Source organism: Ictidomys tridecemlineatus, chromosome 9, assembly GCF_052094955.1.
Source record: "Ictidomys tridecemlineatus isolate mIctTri1 chromosome 9, mIctTri1.hap1, whole genome shotgun sequence".
NCBI lineage: Eukaryota > Metazoa > Chordata > Mammalia > Rodentia > Sciuridae > Ictidomys > Ictidomys tridecemlineatus.
The window spans coordinates 5270082-5278349 of record NC_135485.1 but is presented as its reverse complement, the minus strand read 5'-3'; the positions used below and the strand labels follow the sequence as shown (position 1 = coordinate 5278349).

Below are 8268 nucleotides of genomic sequence, written 5' to 3'. Positions count from 1 at the left end.
TAAATGGAATCATATGGTATGCATTCATTTATGCCTGGCTTCTTTCCCTCAGTGTAATTACTTTGATTTTCTGCATTTCTGAATGTATCATGTGGATTTATCATAGTTCATCTCTCCACTTCCCTGTTGATGGACATTTGGACTGTTGCTTTTTTTTACTATTGAAAAATAAAGCTACTTTGGAGGTTTGTGTATAAGTATGTGTGCAGATACATATTTTGACCTAACGTGGGTAAACACCTAGGAGTAGAGGGGGTATCTGATGGCAGATGTGTGCTCAATGTTAAAAACTGCTGTTTCCCGCAGCTCTTGCTTCACTTTACATTCCCACCCTCAGCATGTGAGAGTTCTGGTTGCTCTAAACCCTGGCCAAAGCATGGTGACATCAGTCTTTTTAATTCCAGACACACTGATAGTTATGGGGTAATATTTCTTTGTGATGTCATTTGCTTGCATAGTGATCGATAATGTCGAACATCTTCTTCTCACTTGCTTATTTACATCCCAACATCATCTTGGGTGAAGTGCCTCCTGCATTATTTTGACCATTTAAAAAGTTAGATTGCTTATTATTGAGTCTTGAAACTCCTTCCTTCCTTCCTTTCCTCCTTTCTTCCTTCCCTCCTTCCTCTCTCACTTTTCCTCAGTCCTGGGGATTGAACTCAGGGGTGCTGTGTCATGAGCCACATCACCAGATCTTTTTACTTTCTATTTTGAGACAGTTGCTGAATTGCTGAGGCTGGCCTTGAACCTGCAATCCTCCCGCCGTAGCCTCTTGAGTTGCTGGGATCCTATGCATGCACTGATGTACTCAGTGGAGGTTTCTTTCTATGTTCTAAATGCCAGGCCTTTAGCTATATGCTTTGCAAAGCTGTTTTCCCACTTGTGTGGTTTGTATTTTTATCTCGTTAACAGTGTCTTTTGAAAAGCAGGGGTTTTACATTTTGATGAAGATGAGTTTATCATTTTTCTCTTTTGTGGACTGTGCTTTTTGGTGCATATCTAAGAGACCTTTGCCAGACTGAAGGTGGCACAGATTTCCTCCAATGGTTTCTTTTGAAGGCTTAATGGCTTTAGCTATCCCATTCAGGTCTCCAACACCCTAGTTGTAATTATTGCATGCATTGCAACAAAGAGAACAAGGTTCATTTTGTTGTGCAAAGTCACCCAGTTTTCCTAGCACCCTTTGTTGAAAAGCATGCCTTGGCTTCATGGCATAGTCCTTGCACCTTTGTTGAAAGTCAACTGACCATTCGTGTCTAGGCGTGTGCCTCTATTTCTGGACACTTGTCTGTTCCATTGGTTTGTTTATTTGTAGTGCATTTACACAGCAATGTACCCATTTGATTAGTTTTCATTTAGTAAGTCCTGAAGTCAAGTAAGTAAATTCTTTAACTTCATTTTTTTTTCATATTTGTTTTGGCATTTTAGGTCTTTTGCTCTTATATACATATGAATTTTGGAATCACTCGGTCAATTTCTCCTAAAGAGTCTTCTGGGAATAAATTAGGAGAGAGTTGACTCCATAAATAAGTCTGGGGAGAACTGTTGTCTGAACACTGTAGTCTTCTGATCTGCAAACACAGGCGATGAACTTCCAAATGCAGTTTGTATCTTAATTTATTGAGCTTTTCCTTAATTTCTCCAAGCAATACTTATAGTTCACAACAAAACTTGTGCATTTTTGACAGTCTTATCCACCAAGATGATCTACATATTTGACACATTATAAATGTTTCTTTTTATTTCAATTTCTCATTGTTAATAATTGGCATTTAGAAACATAACGGGGGGGGGGCTGCCACAGAAGCCGCTGCTGTGCCCTGAGGTCTCTTCTCTGAACAGGAACTTGGTTACCTCTGAAGAGAATTCCCACGCTACCACCATGGTATGGTCGCTGCTGCTGAACCGGAAGTCTCCTGTCAATCAACCGCCGCCTGCACCTATACCCATACCGCCATTGCTGCTGCCTCTCATTCCGCTGCTGCCAGCCTGAGGTCGCCTGGAGGTCTTCTTTCCGGGTTCTGCTGTCACAGAAGAAACTGCTGCCCGGATGCAGCTGAAGCCAACACTGCTGCTGACGACCAGAGATATCCTGGTGATGCTGACCACACAGATGAACTTGCAGCTGCCGTAGCAGCCACCGCTACTGCTGACCCGCTGCCTGCTGCCTGGTGCCAACAACCACCCCCCACGAGCACTGCCACCATGGCCTAGAGGACTGCTGCGGGGGAGACTCCAGGTTTGGTTGCAAGTGGCTGCACCCATTTTGGGACACCAGCCAGGGCCTGGGGCCAGGGTGCCAGCAGGTTTACCACCACAAGAGCCTCTGTCTGGGGACTCCAGCTGGGAGCTGCAGGTCCAGTGTGGGGTGCCTGTGGGTTTGGAGGAGCGAGTGTGGGGTCTTCCTGCTGAGAGCGCTGGTGGCCTTTGCTTGCTGCTGTATTTCAGGGTTGTTCCTTTGCATGGTGGTCTCTCTGCAATAGGAGCAGCACTGAGGCCTTGGGACTGCAGTGTGGCTGAGCCTGAGGTATCTGAGGCCCACATCAGTGGGATAGAGACTGGGTTTGTGACGGCTGATCTGGGTTTGGTGATTCCGAGAAACATCAGAGACAGGGCTGAGAAACTGTTGAACATTGACAGAGACAGTTCGACTTTTCAGCAAGATTTATTTTATTTTTTGATTCACTGATCTCTCTACCATATTTGGAACAGGGTGTTTCTTATGCATCAGTGTGTGGAGGACAATGATATATAAATGGTGTTCTGCATTTTTGTTGTATTTTTATGTCTTTAATTTTTTTTCTCTTTGCTCGTATTCTTCCTCTCTCTTGTCTATTTTCCTGGATTTTCTTTCCAACTTTTCTCCACCCAACAGCCAATCTCTGTCGGCTCCTCTTCCACTCTTCCTGTGAATTTTTACTTCTAGCTTCTCTCTTCCTCCCTCGTGAATATCGTGTACTACACTACCTCTGTTCCCTCACCTACCACTTGAAATTGAAGCTGTTAGGTTTAAGGCTATATATTGTGTACACTGGGTGCTGCTGATATGGGTCTCACTAGTAAAGGCCAAGCGCTGGAAACCTTCAGGGACACTATAGGTCTACAGGATAGAATTTATCCCTGGAAAAACAAGGGAATAAAGAGCCCCAAACAAAACGAGATGTTTCAACAGAAAAGCCACTGAGAACACAGTAGAAGAAACGTTCAAGAAAGTGCATTCATGAAAAGAATAAAAAGTCAACAAATAAATGACACAACACTACATCTCAAAGCCCTAGAAAGAGAAGAACAAATCAACACCAAAAGCAGTAGAAGACAGAAAATAATTTAGATCAATTAATTGAAATTAATGAAATTGAAACAAAAGGTACAATTAAAAAATTGAAAAAATAAAAAAGTTGGTTCTTTAAAAAAATAAACAAAATAGATAAACCCCTGGCCATGCTAACAAAGAGGAAAAGAGAGAAAACTCAAATTACTAAAATACAAGATGAAGAAGGAAATATCACAACAGACACATCTGAAATACAGAAGATAATTAGAAACTATTTTGAAAATTTATACTCTAATAAAATAGAAAATATCAAAGACATCGACAAATTTCTAGAGACACATGACCCACCAAACTAAATGAGAGGACATACGTGTTTTAAACAGATCAATTTCTTTTTTAAAAAAAAATATTTCTTTAGTTTTCGGGGGACACAACATCTTTGTTGGTATGTGGTGCTGAGGATCGAACCTGGGCCGCATGCATGCCAGGCGAGTGCTCTACTGCTTGAGCCACATCCCCAGCCCTTAAACAGATCAATTTCAAATAATGAAATAGAAAATGCCATCAAAAGCCTACCAACTAAGAAAAGCCCTGGACCAGATGGATTCTCAGCTGAGTTCTACAAGATCTTCAAAAAATAATTAACACCAATACTCCTCAAAGTACTTCATGAAATAGAAAAGGAGAGGACCCTTCCAAACTCTTCTATGAGGCTAATGACACCCTGACACCAAAACCAGACAAAGAAACATCAAGGAAAGAAAACTTCAGACCAATATCCCTGATGAACATAGATGTAAAATGTCTCAATAAAATTCTGGTAAATCACATACCAAAATATGTTAAACTATAGTGCACCACAATCAAGTGGGATTCATCCCAGGCATGCAGGTTTGGTTCAACATACAGAAATCAATAAACATAATTCATCATATTAGTAGACTTATAAATAAGAATCATACAATCATCTCAATAGATGCAGAAAAACCATTTGACAAAATAGAGCACACCTTCAAGTTCAAAACACTAGAAAAACTAGGGATAGTAGGAACATACCTTGACATTGTAAAAGCTCTCTATGCTAAACCCAAGGCCAGCATCATTCTAAATGGAGAAAAATTGAAAGCATTCCCGCTAAAAACTGGAACCAGACAAGGATATCTTCTTTCACCACTTCTATCCAACATCATCCTTGAAACTCTAGCCAGAGTAATTAAACAAAAGAAAGAAATTAAAGGGATATGAATAGGAAAAGAAGAACTCAAACTAATCACTATTTGCCAATAACATGATTCCATACCTAGAAAATTCAAAAAATCCCGCCAGAAAACTCCTAGAACTAATAAATTAATTCAGCAAAGTATAAGGATATAAAATCAACACCCAAAATCAAACTCATTTCTTCACATCAGTGATGAATCCCCTGAAAGAGAAATTAGGAAAAGTATTCTATTCACAATAGCCTCAAAAAAAAAACCCACCTGGGAATCAATCTAACAAAAGAGGTGAAAGACCTCTACAGTGAAAACTACAGAACACTAAAGAAAGTAACTGAAGAAAACCTCGAAGATGGAGCTATCTCCCATGCTCCTGGATAGGCAGAATTAATATTGTCAAATGGCCATACTACCAAAAGCATTATACAGATTTAATGCAATTCCTATTAAAATCCCAATGACATTCTTCATAGAAATAGAAAAAGCAGTCATGAAATTTGTTTGAGAAACTAGGAGACCCAGAATAGCTAAAGCAGTCCTTAGCAAGTAGAGTGAAGCAGTAGGCATCACAATACCAGACCTTAAACTCTACTACATAACAATAGTAACAAAAACAGCATGGTATTGGCACCAAAATAGACCTGTAGACCAATGGTACAGAATAGAGGACACAGAAATGAATCCGCAAAATATGATTATCTCATACTAGACAAGGGTGCCGAAAACATTCACTGGAGAAAAGATAGCCTTTTCAACAAATGGTCCTGGAAAAACTGGAAATCCATATGTAGCAAAATGAAATTAAACCTCTGTGTCTCTGCACAAAACTCAACTCAAAGTAGATCAAAGACTTGGGCACTAGAACAGAGACCCTGTGCCTAATAGAAGAAAAAATAGGCCCAAATCTCCACCACATTGGTGTAGGATCAGACTTCCTTAACAAGACTCCTAAAGCACAAGAAGTAAAATCAAGAATCAATAAATGGAATAGATACAAATTAAAAAGCAATAACATGAGGAGAGAGCCTACAGATTGGGAGAAAAATCTTTACCACATGCACCTCTGATAAAGCATTAATCCCTAGGATAAATAAAGAACTCAAAAAACTTAACACCAAAAGAACACATACCCAATCAATAAATGGGCCAAAGAACTGAACAGACACTTCACAGAAGAAGAAATACAATTGATCAACAAATATATGAAAAAGTGTTCAGCATCTCTAGCAATTAGAGAAATGCAAATCAAAACCACTCTAAGATTTCATCTCACACCTGTTAGAATGGCCATCATCAAGAATACAGGCAACAACAAATGTTGGCGAGAATGCGGTAAAAAAGGTACAGTCATACATTGCCGGTGGGACTGCAAATTGGTGCAACCACTATGGAAAGTAGGTGGAGATTCCTCAGAAAACTGACAATGGAACCACCATTTGACCCAGTGACCCCACTCCTCAGTATGCACTACCCAAAGGACTTAAAAATCAGCATACTACAGTAATGCAGCCACATCAAATTTATAGCAGCTTAATTCACAATAGCTAGACTATGGAACCAACCTAAGTGTCCCTCAATAGATGAATGGATAAAGAAAATGTGGTATATAAACTCACTGGAATATTATTCATCTTTAAAAAAGAGTGAAATTATGGCATTTGACAGTAAATGATTGGAGTTTGAGAACATCATGCTAAGTGAAATAAGTCAATCCCACAAAACCAAAGGCCAAAAGTTTTCTCTAATGTGAGGATGCTAATTCACAATAAGGCAGGGGGCGGGGGCACTAAGGAAGAGTAGTGTTACCTTAGATTAGGTAGAGGGAAGTGATGGGAGGGGAGGGGAGGGGATGTGGGGATGGGAAAGATAGTAGAATGGAACAGACATTATTACTGTATGTATATATGTGACTGCATGACCAATATGATTCTGCAGCATGTTCACTCAGAAAAATGAAATTATATCCCATTTATGTATATCAAAGTGCATAAATGCATTCTGCTGTCATGTGAAACTAATTAAAACAAATTTGAAAATTTAAAAAAAGACATAAGTGGATTTTGTGTATTGATTTTTTACCTTGTAATTTTCATAAACCCCTTTATTATTTCTTATTAACTTGTTTTGGTAGGTTCCATCAGAGTTTTGTACATAGGGATCAATGTAATCTGTAAAAAAGAGTCTTATACTTCCCTTCCCTACCTGGGTGTATTTTATTTCCTTTTCTTGTCTTATTATAACTTATAGATTATAGATTATAGCTATAATCTTCAATAAAATGTTGAACAGAGGAGGTTAAAAACATTCTTTCCTTAGTCTGGATCTTAGGAAAAAAGCATTGAATTTTTGCCACTAATTATAATGTTAACTGTAGATTTTAAAAATTATCTTTAAGTTCTCACCTTCTGAGTTTGCTGAGATCTTCAAAAACCAGAAGTGGATGTTAGATTTTGTAAAACATCATAAATTCATAGAATTTATGATGATATATTTTTTCTTATTCATTCTGTTGAATAATTTGAATTAATTTTATGTTAAACCAGCTTGCATTCCTAAGCCCATTTAGTAATGATAATATATTAGTAATAATATATTACCTTTTAAATATATTGTTGGTTCTAAAGTTTTAATAATTTTTTTTTTGCATCTATGTTTGTGAGGGGTGTTGGTCATGGTTTCCTTATTTTTTATTATATTTGTTCTTTGGGTAATAATGGCTACAAAGGGTAAGATATTGAATATTTTCTCCAGTTTTGGGGAAGATTATGTATAGAATTGATATTATATATTTCTTACATTTTTGGTAGAATTCACAAATGAAGCCCCCTAGGCATGAAGTTTAGTTTGAGGAAAGTCTTTTAACTACAAATTAAATTTCTTTAATAGATATAGGACTATGTAGGCTATCTATTTCTTCTTGAGAGAACTTTGGTCATTTGCATCTTTTAAGGAATTTCTAAAATTTCATCCAAATTGTTGAATTTGTTTGTATAAATTTGCTTATAATCTCTTATTTTTACTAACCTCCCTCATTCTTGATGATGGTGATTTATGTATTTGTCATTTTTGTTCTGATCAGTCCAGTGAGGAGTTGATAATAATATTGAGCTTCTCAAAGAACTAATTATGTTTTCTCATAAGTTCTTGCTTCCTTGATTTCATTCTGACTTTTATTCTTTCTTCTATTTAATTTGATTTTGTTACCTATTTTTCTATTTTTTTAAAAATGTACCAGTTATTTAATTATGTTCTTGGAATGAAATTTAGGACACCAAAATATGAAATGCTTCCTGAATTTGCCTATCCTACTTGGATGGGGCCATGCTAATATTCTCTGTATTGTTCCAATTTTAGTATATGGCACTGTTTGGCTACTTTTTTTTAAAAGGAAGAAGGTGAGATTATTGATTTCAGACTCTACTTCTTTTTAAATATAGACACTTTTGTGCTATATATATCCTGCTTTAGCCGCATTCTGAAACTTTCAATATAGTGTGGTTTCATTTTTATTCAATTCAAGACATTTTAAATATCTCTTTTGATTCGTTCTTTTACCTGAGGATTTCTTTATCAGTGTGTTATTTAGTTTCTAAATATTGTAGAGGCTTTCCAGATACCTTTTAAAAATATATTTTTAATATAATTCTGTTATAATCAGGGAACATTCTTTGTGTAATTTGAAAGAATTTGAACTTTTGGCTACTTGACTTATGGCCAACATATGCACTATGTCGGTGATGTTTTTTTCAGTGCTGGGATTGAATCCAGAGCCTT

General features: G+C 37.3%; 1 pseudogene; it reads right to left on the bottom strand.

Moving 5' to 3' along the window:
* Window positions 1-7766: 7766 nt before the first annotated feature.
* Window positions 7767-7866, bottom strand: LOC120892462 (U6 spliceosomal RNA; annotated as a pseudogene).
* Window positions 7867-8268: the final 402 nt, after the last annotated feature.